At 37.7% G+C, this 14,187-nt stretch overlaps 2 pseudogenes; both read right to left on the reverse strand.

The window, feature by feature from the left end:
* Positions 1 to 7,864, reverse strand: LOC114400416 (annotated as a pseudogene).
* Positions 7,865 to 13,119: 5,255 nt separating this feature from the next.
* LOC114400417 lies at positions 13,120 to 13,810 on the reverse strand (annotated as a pseudogene).
* Between the last annotated feature and the right edge of the window lie 377 nt (positions 13,811 to 14,187).

The raw sequence follows: 14,187 nt of genomic DNA on the forward strand, positions 1-14,187 counted from the left end.
TCAAGCTGAGTAACCAATGGGCACAAAAATCATCCCATGGTGAACAAGCTGAGTAATAGATGTCAACCTGTAGAAATTTAAAATCAAAAACAAATTCTGATCACCAAAATTCGCAAAACCAAGTGTGATTTGGTAACTCACGGAGTAGTCTGTTGTCCACCTCCTTCAGAGCCAGTGCTGTAAAATATTCCTGCAGGCTTTCCAGCTAGTGCATGTGTGCACCATAGACCTCTAGTTGCATCCAGGAAAGCTTTGAATTGAGCAGCCATTAGTCCAAATCTTGTGGGGAAACCAAGCAATAAGCCATCAGCCTCAGGTAGCTCATTGGGTGTCATAATTGGTACATCAGTCTTTGGAGGTGCTCCCATTTTCCCAAGGACTTCTTGAGGTAGTGTTTCAGGCTAGGTACCTGTATGAATAAGAACATCATAAATACATAATGAAAATTCCCAGATTGTTTCAGGTACCTGTATGAATAAGAACATCATAGACATTAAGTAATCTGAAAATGTGAAAGACAGAGGCTTATAACTCAAAAGACTTGTCATTACAAACCTGCCATAGCTTTGCTTCTACTCCTTCAATAGAAGCAACTCCTTTTTTAATCTCGTCAGCTAGCTTCTCAACATGTTCGTACATAGTATAGTAATAAACAGTAAAAAAGCAAAATAAATTTTAGTAAGATTCACACCACAACATTATGATAGACAATTAAGTACAACTTCAGAAGGACGTTATCATAGGTCAGGAGGTACTAAATTAATAATGAGCCCAAACCAGAAAAGGGTTGAGACACTCTTGTGCTACAAAAAGCATAGACAAAAGAACTTATGAGTAAAAGTTAAATTTTGGGTCAATGATATCACTTGAGGTCAATCAAAATCATCATAACCCAAAACAAGGCGTGATTCACTGATTCATGAAGGATTATTGTACCTACCACTGATGCATCAACAGAGGATTATGGTGACAATATGCGTTGTATCTGTAAAAACCACAAGTAGACTACAACAACATTTCTATACCCATTGGTTAGTTGTTCATTTACTGAATTGAAATGCAGGTTAATTACAAACAGCCACTCTCCTGCTTGAAAATTAATTTCAATATACAACTCAAATATTAACTGAAACAATGTACTGTTCAAGGCTCATGCCCATAACGAAGGGCTGGATTGGAAATTGGTTCCATCATCTAAATTGAAGTTTAATCATAAAATACATATGAAAAAGGAAGAATGGGCCTTCTAGTTAAAAAAGAAATTCTGCCTTCAACGAAAATTGTTCCTAAGTTATCTAAATTTTTCTAAGTTCGCATTTCTTCATTTGGAGAAAATATGCCACCCATTTATGCCGGAGTGTGGTCATGGTATCTTTTGTTACCGCTGATCTATCAGAAAACCACTGCACATATGTAAATATGAATTTAGTAAATGACATAGTGCGAGGTCAAAACTAGTGACGTCTAATTACATTAACAACTAAATGAATAATAAGAAACATACGTGAATCCATTCATCCTTTAATCCAGCACTTATGATGCACCATATCCAATGCATAACATAGTATCCACACTCATAGTTTCCTGTTTGAACATGACTCTACAGGCCATACGCGCACACATAACGTTGTCAATTCAGTCAACGCAAACACAGATGACATCCACATGGCATTTGGAATTTTAAAAAAAATGTACCTTTGCTTCAATCCACTGAGGCCCATGCTGAGGTGGCTTTCCCTCTACAGTTTTGCTGACTGATTTCATTGCACTATTTTAAATATAGAAACAAAGCATTACGATCATTGGTGGTGTGATGTACAATTGCATTATGTCATTGACTATGGCAGAGGCAACACTAACCTGTTTACTGCACCCTTGATGGCAGCATCAGGCTTCTTTCGTAAAGAACAAAACCAAACCACTAGATTGTCACCTGGGCACAATACGAGCAACTGCCAATGGGCCCTGAACAGATAAAGGAACTTCATTCAGTCAATATGTTCAACCTAACCGTAGTTGACCAACATTAACTCAACTTACTGATTTAAATAAGGTGCTATGTAAATTTATTTTCGTGCTTCCTTTAACCATCTTCCAATGTAATTTTCACACTCTTGACTTCTAGTGTTTGCATTGTGGATACACTGAGGTTCAAGGAACCCATACAATGCTCCATAACCTATGCTTGAACTCCAATCATGAATAAACCTATTTAAAACATTTTTTCATAAAAGTTGTTAATCTGTTATTTAAACTAAGTCAATTGTACAGTGTACACATGTTTGACCTAATAAAGATATAGACTTACATAAGCCATAGCTGTAGAATGGAGATGTTAAAACACTTATCACCTAAAATTATCTCGGTCACATCAGCGTGTGTGATGAAGAAGCCATCTTTGACATTATTGATCCCAAATTTAGTGCCATCCCATGACACCTCAATAGGCCTTTGGTAAATCTTGAACAAGTTCTTCACCAACTCTCCCAATGGATCAACTATGACAGCTGCCTTTTCCTCCTCAACAATCTTCAATGGTGAGCTGACAGCCTTGTCTGCTTCCTACAGGGAGTACAAAACATAATAAAGTGTTATGTAACTAACCATTTTACAAACTCAATAATGTTACTATCCATTAAAGATGTAATTACCTCAGGCAACATGGGTTTGACCAAATGTGTTGGCCATGGAACAAAACTCCCTAAATCTTCTTTCACAAACTTTATTTCTGATGTAGGGATTGGAACCTCGGCATTACCGAAAATAACTTCAACCACACTCACCCGAACAACATCATCAGCATAGGGCACATTGTGGATGGTGCCAAAAGTGTCGCACTGTTTTCCCATTGCCACTAATTTGTTGGAGTTCTTTGCAGCCCGATGCTGTCACCATGCAACTCAAAGGGTTTTTTATCTAATGCATTTGTCTCTGGTGCTGCACAGCTCCCCTTCATGCTTACCCTTGCTGCTAATAGTTGTATATCATATGGCTGAAGTGGGGGTGAATGTTGTGATGCAATTTGTGACAACTCCAACTTGATAACTTGTTGTATTTGTCCTTTAAATGTGTCCATAGTGCGTTGTTTTTCCTCTTCTACCCTCCTCATCCACGCCTCCTCTCTTTTTATGTTTTCTTGTTCAGCCTCTCTTTGCCATTCTTCCTTTAGGTTACCAATGATATCAGCCAACTGTTTTGGAGTGATGGAGTTTAATGAAGTGGTAGATCGACATGATGCTGGACCAAAGTACTGGCTAATTGTAACCCCTGTCCCAACCCCACGTACACGACCAGGATGCTCCGGTCTTCCAATAGCCATGTTCAAAATATCGTCACGTCCTGAAGGCACAATGCTGCCCTGTCTGCTTTGCTCTTCCAAAGAGTCCTGTTCAAATAACACGAAACAAGATCAAGCCATAAAGGAAGTTGTCATTCAAAAGTTTGATTTTTTTGTTAGTAACAATTATTATGTTAGTTGCTCACAATTTTGTCAGCTATTTCTTTGGTGGCTTGAGACGTCATCTGACCATATTGTTTTGTGCACGCACTCTTCCACTTCTCGTGTCTAGAAATTGGGGATGATGGAAGGTACAATGAAGGGTCCTCAGTAAATGCTGCTTGTTCTTCTTGTATCTTCCTTTTTTCAGCCATTAATTTTTTTTCTAGCAGCTCATACCCTCCCCTAGACAACAAGTGCGAAGAGTCATTGTATTTTTGAATCTCCTGTCCCTTTTTCTGTATCCCCTTGAAATAAAAAAGAAGCATTTGTCAACGATTAAGAAAAACATGTGTTGCAAAGAAAAGCATGAAAAGTATGTAAGGAGGTGAAAACATTAATACTAAAAAAAACCTGCCAGGTAGGGGTTTGCCTCATTTTTGCAAACTTGACCCAATCTTTTGCATCAATGACATATTTAACCAAAGGATCATCTTTTGGTTGCCCGTCACTATTACCATACACATATTTTGTTGTCAACGACGACTTAAATTTCCTCCAACGCGTTGTCACCGTTGACATGACCTTCTTTTTGGCATTATCACCCTCGGGGATGTCGAATTTTGCCTACAAAACATGTGTGTGAAAATAACATGTAGACACATGAATGTTTGTAACAAATATTAAATGACCAGCATCACGGACTTACCAATATGTCATCCCATATCATGTTCTTCAGTGTTTCTGGTACATCATTCCAGGTAGAGTGAACAATTGGAATCTTGTCTTGTGCCACAACTCCAAGATAATTGTGAAACTTATCTTTGGAGGTCCTGATCCTTTACCAGGGGCTGGATTGACACTGACTGTTGCCCTTGGTTGATCCAATGTTCTTGCTGTCAACCTTCTTAGCCGAGTGGCTTGTCTAGTTTTCCTAGACGTCCCATCAAAAGGAATCTCGGCCTGTATAGGTGATGGTGGAGGTGTCGTCATTCGAAGGACCGTGCTGAAACAAAATACATGAGGAGAACAATCAGTAACAGTGAGATAAATACATGGGGACAACAGTCAGCAAGTAAGCATTACTGCACATAAATTATTAATTTAGTAGCACAAATACCAATTCAGAATATTAGGGATCAATCTTTCCAAAGTCAGTAACATTAGTTATTTTTTATAAAGATCACACTATTATTTTATTGGAAACAATCGTACAAAAATTGAATCCTAGCTAATTCAAGTACATTTGCTCCTTATGTCTGCATCTATACATGCATTCATACTTTGGCGACTATTAAATGTAAATTTCATCTGTATCCATAAATTTTATCTGCACCTATTGCTCTATTTCAGTACCTCTGGTTCATTAAAATCAAAACCAATCTTCTGACTTAAAACCCATAGCCACCCATCAGTAATAGCAGAATGCCACTTGGAGTCTTGAAGAGCTTGTTTCACAGATTTAGGTTCAGCATCAACAAGAAGCAATGATGGATGAATTGTTGGCTGAACTATGCCATCTTTGGCTCTAGTAATCATAGGATGAATATTGAATGATCTAACAAGATGCTGTGGTGAATTCTATGATTTGGTTGCAACTGCTTCAGGTTGATCATGAGAATGAACAGTATCACAATTTTCAGTACCGATAGCAGTAGCGACTGTTGTAGCATTAATTGGAGACTGTGCAAGACTAGGATAAGACACTGAGTATTGAGCAGTAGACTGTGGAACAGCACTACCAGAACTATGAGACTCAACAACACAGGATGGTGAGACATGACTTTGAGGCTGAGAAGAATTAAAAGGTATATTTAAAGAAGGAGGATGAGATGATGACACAATCATAGATAAGTTGTAGACAAGACAGGTCTGTGGATGATATCCAACTCAGATAAATATGAAGAAAAAGTGTGAAATTCACTTAAACCCACCAAACTGATATTTGCCAGATTACATTTTTTACATTAAAAGTTACTTTTAAAATAAACGTTATTTGATAAAAAAAATTTAAAACTTTAATTTTAGACACAAACAATTTACTTCAGCGGTCTTCCACTAACAACATAGAATTTGGAGTACAAATTTTGGAGGGAGATTGTCAACCGCTTAAGATACATCATCCATCTGTGAATTTTCTCGAAATTATGCACCACCTACAAATACTCCAAAAGTTGGCTTACATATCAGCCACAAACAAAAATCCTACCACTTGAATGTATCCTCGTCTTACAAAATTCATTATAAATTCTCTATTAATGCAATTAGGTCCATCCCAGTTCGATAAGATCACTTAGGAAGTCTAGTTATGCCTTAAATATGTGGCAAAATAAACAATAATTAATACAGCATAGGCTTTACACTCAATCTAACAACAACAAAACCACACTTCCACATTGACTAGAACCTGTTTGCGTGCAAAAACCATAACAATAATTGAAAACTCTAAATCACATGGGGTCAATTCCATTTGGAAATAGACACTTAAATCTACAATCTCAAAAGAAATTATACAGATTCAAAACATAATTTGACCAACAGTTCACACAAGACAAAACTACTACAATAAGCCGATAACTAACAACTCATACACACCCTTCACCTAAAAAAATTTCATTCCACACTTAATGTCATGACACTACTAGGCACTAAGCACAAGTGAAACTACATTTTAAGCATACAAAGGCAGGGAAACGAGAAGATCATCCAACTCATACACCATATACTCAAATAGCAAGCAAATAGATGATTCAACAACATATTTTAATTAATTTAACAACAAAAAAATAGAAACACCCTAGAGTGGGATGTGCCGTTGAGCGAGGACAGTGGTGAAGCAGCCAAATATAAACAAAAAAAATACAATGTGCCCATTTTAATAAGAAAGTATAGAGTAATAAAAATTAAAACAAAGCCTTGTTCACTTGACTCTTAATTCACAAAATTGCTCAACAAATCCATGCACTTGACTCTCAGCAACCTTGGGAGTGCATGGATGGGAATGAGAATAAGGCCACCACAATTGCTGAAGGTGGCTTTGTGCTAAACCCTTCTTCCCATTTTGACCCCATCACAAAGCTTTTCAACAATCTCATGGATCATGCTCAGAGAAAGATGGCAACAACAACAAAGGGTGACTGTGGAAACCTTAGTGTTGGCTCTTTTCTTAAACAAGGCCTTGATGGTTATTGTGGTTCATCAAAAGAGGAAGAAGAGCTCAAAGGGTTTGGAAAATGGAGCAAAAAAGTTACTCAATGAAGCAATCTTTGCAGTTCATGAGAACACACAGAGGAATTATACATATGCTGCTGATTTGTTCAATCTAGATTATGCAGCAGAAAGTGAATACAAATGTTTCCAGCTGAGGAAATCACAATTGCTAAAGGCTACTTGAGCATAATTGAATCTTTAGCATCTTTGCTACCACCTGGTTTGGTTCAGTTGGGTAGAAAAGTCACAAGAATTGAATGGAAGTCAGAGAGGCACGAGGCAATGAATTTGGTTCAATTAGAAGTTTGTTACCTGAGGATCTATCTATATTAGGAACTGGAGTTAACTAAACCATCTCTTAATCTAAATAGAAGATTTTGTATGACATTTAGGACACTCATAATAGTCCATGTTTTGGATAACACACCATAGCTTTATATGAAGAGGTCGGTGGATATTAATTAAAGGGAGGGTATCAGTTGTCCAATAGTGCTTTCCACACACTTTCACCAATTTATAACTTATTTGCAGTTACACTCCAAGTATACTTTTTCTTTGGCTGCTTAGCCTTCCTATTTTGGAAACCCTCTTCCTATTTTACTTTTGATAAAATAATGATTTTATGAAGGAGGTTCAAAGGTCCAACATAGAATGTAATATGTTTCCAAGTGTCCCATGTACCAACTATTTTTATTTAGTACTACTATATCAACTATCAACAGAGAAAAGTAAAGCTTCATTAATACTCAACCTTCATAACTGCCTAATTTTAAGTTGTAATTTAATAATGGAATCAAAGTATTATTAGTATCATGATGGAAGCATAAATGATACACAATTTAATTTAAAAACAAATGCATGCTCATCAGTCATGACACCCATAATACTATTCCTAAGGAACTCATAAAAAAATACTATTCCTAAGGAGATGCAAACACAAATAAGGTATGTTAAGCATGCATACTTACAATGAGAGCTGTTTCCTGGTGATGGTCCCTCACTTCCTGTACTGCTTCTGTGCCAAAAAAACCCATAAATTAGGAACATGGAATGTCTTACTTAAATATCACAGAACAACACACAAATAAAAAGGAAATTTAAAAAAAACTGAAAATTCACATTACAACTATGAATAAAGTCACAGACCTTTACCATAAATTGTATTGTACACAGAAAAATACGGAAAACAGCATGTTCAGATAAAATTTTCATAGCCATTATTGGTTCCCATTTACACTATCCTACTCTCAGCTTCACAAATTAGGATATGTAAGCCAAAAACTTCATTGCTGATAAACAATACTGTTTAACTGCGCATATTATACCATGTTAATCATGCTATCATATATGTTGTTTACAAACTAATATCCTCACATAACGGGTAGGAATAGGAAGGAAACCACTGAGGCACCGACTGAATCAACAACTTTAAAATTAGGCAGTTATGAAGGTTGAGTATTAATGAAGCTTTACTTTTCTCTGTTGATAGTTGATATAGTAGTACTAAATAGAAATAGCTTTACTTTGATTCCATTTTACTGTTAGTAACACAATGTTCTTGCTTCAATAGTATGGTTACCTCATACAAAATGCATGCAGTATACCAATTATGGACCAAAGGTTTGTTAGGAAATGGGCATATATGTCACTCAGCATACCTTTAGAACAAGCTCTTGAAAGCATTGTTTGCCGCTAAGCGGCCTAGTGGAAGGCTATGCTACTAATTTATAAGAACCTTGGGAGAACCTCACCACAAAAGGTAACCGTTGTAGTTAGAGAGTCCATGGTCTTATAAACCCACCCCAACCTAGATATTATATTTACTGGACTGATAATTTTTGTAATCATGAAGATCAACGTGTGATTAAGTTGGTAAATGGAACTACATTAATCATGAAGGTGATAATTAAATCGAACCCATAACAATAGAAAATAGTAGGTGGAGTGGGTTACCAGATAAATGATAAGCAGTTAGGTGTCGTTATTCTCCCGTAGCCCTTCGTGATGGTCATATCTAGTTGCATGTTCAACATCATCTTCTTCGGTGGCCTCCATCACGGGTATTTGTTCATTGACAGGTGACATATCAGTCACATCGAATGCTGCATAATGACTATACTTGGTCATATCTAATTTTCTGCCTTGTATAACCACGGACCAAGTAGGGTCAGACGGATCTTGGACATAAAAAACTTGTCTGGCCTGCACTGCCATTATAAATGGGTCATCATTGTAACCACCTTTTTTGAGGTCAACTAAAGTAAAGCCCATTTTGTCTTTGTGTACCCCTTTATTCGCATGAACCCATCGACAATTGAACACAAGAACTCTAAATTGACCGTAATCAAGCTCCCATATATTTTCAATGACTCCATAGTACGGCATTGACGCGTTAATCGGATTGTTACAGAAACACTACTAAAGTGAGCTGACTCACCGTCAACACTAACCCCACTGTTCTGCATGGTACTTCTTGCATCCTGTGACTTTGTGTAGAAAGCATAGCCGTTGATATCATATTCCTGCCAGGTGGGCACATTCAGATTTGGCCCAATGGCTAACAGTCGGAGCATATCAGAAGTTGTGTCATCGACAAAAATACACTGCCTGAACCAGTTAATGAAAGTTCTATTATGTTCCTGCAATAACCTCATCTTGTTCATTTTTGGGTTTTTAGCTGACAATTGGTTTTTGTGAGAATGTATGTACGACATCACCTCTGCTGTGTTGTTTAAGACATATAGATGAGCTTGGGACAGCCTTTGCCAATCGATGGTTACAACATCAAATCCTCGACTTCCCCTACCTTGACTCGTGGGTTGATGACGATTTTGTGGAACCTCGACTGGCTGTGCGTTACTTATATAATCTGATGAAAACTCTATTGCTTCTTCAGCAACATATCTTTCAACTATGCTTGCTTCTAGACGATATTGATTCTTTGTGTATTCTTTTAGCACCTTCATGAACCTTTCAACTGGATACATCCATCGTAAATAAACCAGGCCACACAACCGAATCTCACGAACCAGATGAACAATTAAATGAATCATTATGTCAAAGAATGAAGGGGGAAAATACATCTCCAATTGACAAACAATAATGGCGGCTTCATTCTCCAAAATATCCAACTGCGATGGGTCAATAACTTTGCTGCAGATAGCATTAAAGAAAAAACACAACCGAGTGATGGCATTACGAACTTTTTCAGGCAAGATTCCACGAATGGCCACTGGTAAAAGTTGTTGCATTAGTACGTGGCAATCATGGGATTTCAGCCCAATCAATTTCAATTACTTAATTGACACAAGCCTCTTCATATTTGAAGAGTATCCTTGAGGAACTTTCACATTTACTAGACAATGACAAAAACTTTTTTTCTCAGCTGTGGACATTGTGTAACATGCTGGGGGCAAATATGTTCTAGCACCTCGTAAAACTAAATGTAGTTGTTCCCGTATACCCAACTCAACCAAATCTTGACGAGATTTTACGCCATCCTTTGTCTTCCCTTTAATGTTAAGAAGGGTGTCAATCAAACTATCACACACATTTTTCTCCACATGCATAATGTCCAAACAATGTCGAACATCCAGATTGCACCAATATGAGAGATCGAAGAATATTGACCTTTTTTTTCCAAATATTTTTCGCTGACAAGTCCTTTTTTTGTGTCTTACCAAAGATAGTTTGTATGTCTCTGACCCGATCATAAACATCATGTCCACGTAATGGTTCAGCCGCTATTTCAAGCTCATTATCTCCATTAAATGCCTTCTTCAAACGCCGATATGGGTGATTCCGGCTTAAAAATCTTCTGTGCCTTGTATAGACTGTCTTCTTCCCATGGGTTAGTTGGATGTAACAAGTATTTTTTTTCACAAATAGGACATGCGTGGTGTCCTTTCACACTGTATCCGCTCAAATTACCATAAGCAGGAAAATCGTTAATAGTACAGAAAAGCATAGCACGCAAGTTGAATGACTGTTTTTCATTTGCATCATATACTTCAACCCCGTTTACCCACAGTTTGGTCAGGTCTTCTATCAAAGGAGCTAGGTACACATCAATATCATTTCCAGGTTGTTTTGGACCGACTATCAACAGCAACATGTATTTGCGCTTCATGTACAACCATGGAGGAAGGTTGTAAATCATTAATAATACTGGGCACGAACTATGATTGGTGGTCAAGTTACCAAAGGGATTCATTCCATCTGAGGCAAGCGCAAGCCTTAGGTTTCTAGGCTCCTGTGCAAAAGTTGGATACAACCAGTCAAATGTCTTCCATTGTGTACAATTAGCGGGGTGTCTGATCATACCATCCATTCTTCTTTCATCTACATGCCACCTTAAGTATTTAGAATCCTGTGCACTGGCAAACAACCACTTCAACCTAGGTATTATTGGCAAATACCAACAAACCTTTGTTGGATGACTACTAGGGGTGGCTAAACCTTCAGTACCTTCCCCATCGTTGCCCTTGTAGCGTGAAAGTCCGCAAGTGGGGTAGAATTGCATATCCGAAAACTCATTTCTGTACAGAAGGCAATCATTCGGACATGCATGGATTCTTCGGTACTCCAAGCCAACAGGACATAATATCTTTTTGGCCTCATAGTGACTCTTCGGTAAGGTGTTATCTTCGGGAAACATATTTTTCAATAACAAAACCAACTCAGTGACGCTTTTGTCACTCCACCCAAATCTGGCCTTTAGGTTAACCAAAGCTAGCACAGCTGATAACCTACTGAAGCTTTTGCATCCAACATACAACGGTGCCTGCGCATCTGTTTGAAGATCATCATAAATATCTGCATGAAAATCCCGAAAGCCCTCTTGCCCAAGATCACGTATCATGTCTTCCATTCGATCTCCGCTTTCTAGCTCAATCGGATGAGGTGAACATGTTGTTGTATGACCAACCTACTCACCATGCTATATCCACTTTGTGTAAGTGGGGCTAAAGCCATCACATATCAGATGCGATCTAATGTCATTCAACGAGTGACGCCTGTCGTTGACACATTTAACACAAGGGCAGAAAAACTTTGCATCTGTGGTTGGTGAATTTATTTGGGCAAATGACAAAAACTCTTCAACCCTGTGTTCATACGCTTTGCTTATGTGAGGTGTTGTAATCCAAGTTCGATCCATGCTCGCTGTTGTGTAATACTAGGTACGATGATGGGAGGGAGAACAACAACAGCTTATTATCAGATAAGAAGCTGCAATTCCTTGTTTGCAGAAAATTTTCCTAAGGCAAATGAACAGACAAACAATATTTTTAACAAATGGAGAAAAGGTTTAAGAATTACAATGTGCAAATCATAATAGGTCGCTAAGGTACCTAAAAGGTTGCATGGATTTGTTTTACCACTTGCTTGTTTTCTTGTTTTTAGAGGGAAGTTTATTCTTTTCTAGTTCAAAAGTTTGGTTAACTAGGCTGTAGGTTTTTACATGGTCTTCGAACTTTAAAGTTTGCATGAATGTAAGTAGTCATTTACAATTTAACTCAGATTCTTGGGGTGCTTCATCCGGTGGTTATTCTGTTAAATATCACTAATCTCTAATTCAATTATTTGCAGGTTCGTAAAGGGCATGTTGTAGTTAACGGGGTTGAGAGGAATGAAGACTACATCCTTGAACCACCTGCTTATGAGATGAAACCCACAGTAAGTTGTACCTTTTAGTCCCTATGTTGCACTTCATATGATGTTTTAGTAATAAAATAAAAAAATTTTATTGAAAAGGAAATTCTAATTTAATACTTCAAATTGGGGATAACTACCAAGAATTGATTATTGACATAAAAGATTAAGGCCTGTGAAGGTTGATGATCATTGTGTTGGGCTAACGGGTAACATTTAACTTTTAGGACAGTAAACAGAGGAATTGGAGGCACAAAATTATAATAACAATCTAAATTGACACTTAAGTTTGTGAAGAAGCTGACAAAATGTCTTTATTGTGTTGGGATTCAAGACCGAGCAAATATTATAACGCAAAGAGGTGAATCCACGTTGCAGGCACTGTCTCTATTAGGCGCTGGTGCAAGTTGAAAAGTTATTAAATAGTATAAGCGGACAAAGTAATGGGGTCAAGCTTTGCCAACAATGTCTCAAAAGGAAAGAAGGATACATATACAAGGGAGGGCAATTCACATGTGTTTTAGATAAATACTTGTCCTTTTTTTTATCAGCAAGGAATAAAAATATATATTAATTGAGTACCAGAGGTACCTAAAAACATTTTACATATTGGTAGCTAAGCAAGTGGATCCCAGACAGACTGCATCAAGTGAAGCTAGCAACCAATTGCAGCCTACATAAGAGGAAACTAGTTTCTAAGCCTAGTCGCCATCCCAGAACACATCTACTTGTCCTTTGATTACTTGAGAAAGTGGAACAAGCAAGCTCTACAGTTACTGTGTGTGTGTGACATTGAAAATGTCACTCTTAAGGCTTTACCCTTAACCTTCTTCACTATGAGTGGTCTGTGTCACCAAAGGAGTGGAGAAGTTGCTGGCAAACACCACAAAATCAGGGATTTGGAGGCCATGGTTTGCACTGCTGAAAACAAGAAAAGCCAGGGCCTTTCTCTTACCAACAACAATTTCTAAGTGCAACAACCCTTGTGGGAAAACAGCGAGCTCTCCCTTTTTCAGCATCTTTTGATAAACAATGTTACCTGAAGATATGAATCCAGCAAGGATCTGACCTTGAAGCACAATGAGTACTTAATTGGCACCGGGATGAGTATGGAGTGGGATAACACCACTAGGACCAAGGTCCAACCTTACTGCATATAGTTCAAGGCCATTGAGACTTGGGATCTAGCCACAAAAGCTGGGGTCATAGCAGCATTGATTATGTTTGTGACATTTGCAGCTTCAGCTATAAGCCAGTGTACACAAAGTCATCAATGTTGTATTAGCAGGTGGCTTGCAGGGGTAGCCTGCAGGTGTGTCTGCACCTTTCAGGAAGCAAACTCCTAATTAATGGGGCACTAGAAGAAGAAGTTCGGCCTAAGAAAAAAGTGGTGTGTTGGCTTGTAACCATGTGCTGATTTTGGTTCTACAAGCTCTGACCAAAACTAGTTATATTTCATTTTGTTAGGGATGGACAATGATGTTTTATATGGTTACTTGAATCCTGCGCCATTTGCACCACATACAAGCAAAACAAAGCAATTTCAAATAAACAAAATTCAAATCTAAAAACCCTTTTAAAATTAGAACCATGTGAACGTCAATAGAGAACTTTGTAATCAACATTCAACAGGCACAGATACAAAGGAAAGAAGCTTTATTAAGGTGTGAAAACCAGAAAATTAATTGAAGGAAAACGTAGTTCTTGGTTAGTGTTATATCAGGTAACAAAGTCAAATGAATATCGGGTAACAAAGTCAAATCAATGCAAATGCATAAAGACCAATCGCAAAAATAACTTGGACCCATAAATAAGAAACTAATGGTGGGTGTTGGAAGTTTGAACCAAGAAGCTTCAATCTTTGGTCGGAGGCTTATCAAAGATCGATT

The sequence above is a fragment of the Glycine soja genome, chromosome 19 (assembly GCF_004193775.1).
Source record: "Glycine soja cultivar W05 chromosome 19, ASM419377v2, whole genome shotgun sequence".
NCBI classification, from domain to species: Eukaryota; Viridiplantae; Streptophyta; class Magnoliopsida; order Fabales; family Fabaceae; genus Glycine; species Glycine soja.